Source organism: Nematolebias whitei, chromosome 12, assembly GCF_014905685.2.
Source record: "Nematolebias whitei isolate Nwh7 chromosome 12, NemWhi1, whole genome shotgun sequence".
Lineage (NCBI taxonomy): Eukaryota > Metazoa > Chordata > Actinopteri > Cyprinodontiformes > Rivulidae > Nematolebias > Nematolebias whitei.
This window is the reverse complement of record NC_056509.1, coordinates 32147282-32148664: the sequence shown is the minus strand read 5'-3', so window position 1 is coordinate 32148664 and position 1383 is coordinate 32147282.

Here is a 1383-nt window from a genome sequence, read left to right as displayed (position 1 = left end):
TTGCCATCTGTGATACTCTGGACAAGTTGTAAAATAAACTCTTTACAGATAAAGCAGCTAAGTAAGTTTTTTTATCGTTGGTCTCTAGTGGATTTTACCTTTTATTCTGATCAAAAGACCAATGATCAATAGTAGGAGTAGATCTATTAGCAAGTACAGCCATGCATCAATAAGCTGAAACCTCTAATGTAAACTGGATTTGACCATTTTTTTAAATAATTTCCCCCAATTTTAAATTTTTCTTGACCACAAATAAAATATTTATTTAATAAATCAACTATCTCCTTTCTGAAACACCGATATCACTTGTGTTCAACAGTCCAAGTTGGTGCAACCGGTGGAGTCCACAATTAGCAGAAATCTTTCCGCCATCTCCAGGTTTCAGAAACGTTCATTCAACCTTTATTTAAACAGGTTAATCCCTGTTAATCCCAACATGATGGACAGCTGAGTTCAGGATGAGGGTTGAGGTTCAGATTCGCTTCTGCTGTTGCTTTCCACACTTGCACTAATCCAATTCGCTTTATTTATATAGCAACAAGTCACAACAGAAGTCATCTCAGGGCACTGAACAGAAACATTCATATAAAAATTAAATTATTATTATTTATCCAAGGAGCAGACTGCTTTGAGTCCGTGTCATGTTTCTTAATTAAATGTTTAATTACAGCAAGTGCTAACCATTCATTAGTGACAAATTCAACAGATCCAAAATGTGGATATTAATTAAAGGAAATACCTCTTTAAATAATCTAGCTGGAATGGGATCTAGAAGACATGTTGGTGGTTTGAATGAAGCTATTATATTTGACAATTCAGAGCTCAACAGGACAGAAACAGTCCAAACGCATAAATCAGGTTCTATTGACAGTTTTAAAGTTGCCTCATCTGATGGAGAACCAGAGGTGATAGTAGGAAGGATGGTTTGAATATTCTCCCTAATTGAAATAATTATATTTATAAAGAATCTCATGAAGTCATCATTGCTTATAGCTGTAGGAATACATGGTTCAACAGAGATGGGACTTTTTATCAGACCTAGCTATGGTACTGAAAGTGACCTGGGGTCATTTTTTTCTCATCAATTAAAAATGAATAATATAAAGTTCTAGCTTTACATAGAGCTTTCTTATAAGTTAGCAGTTACTTTTTTATAAGTTACAAATCACATCCTTTGCCTCGACAGGTCGTATATCCATCTTTCTCATCCTGTTGTGTTTAAATCCGTTCTTGGAAACTCAGTCATAGTTTCATCTTAAAGACAAGCAGAAACTGTTTGAGTTATCTGTGAATCATTCTGTGTCGTGGCAAATTGATTCAAAGCCCACCAGTGTAGTAGACCTAGTGTGGGGTCACATTATTTTATAATTACTGTTGTATATA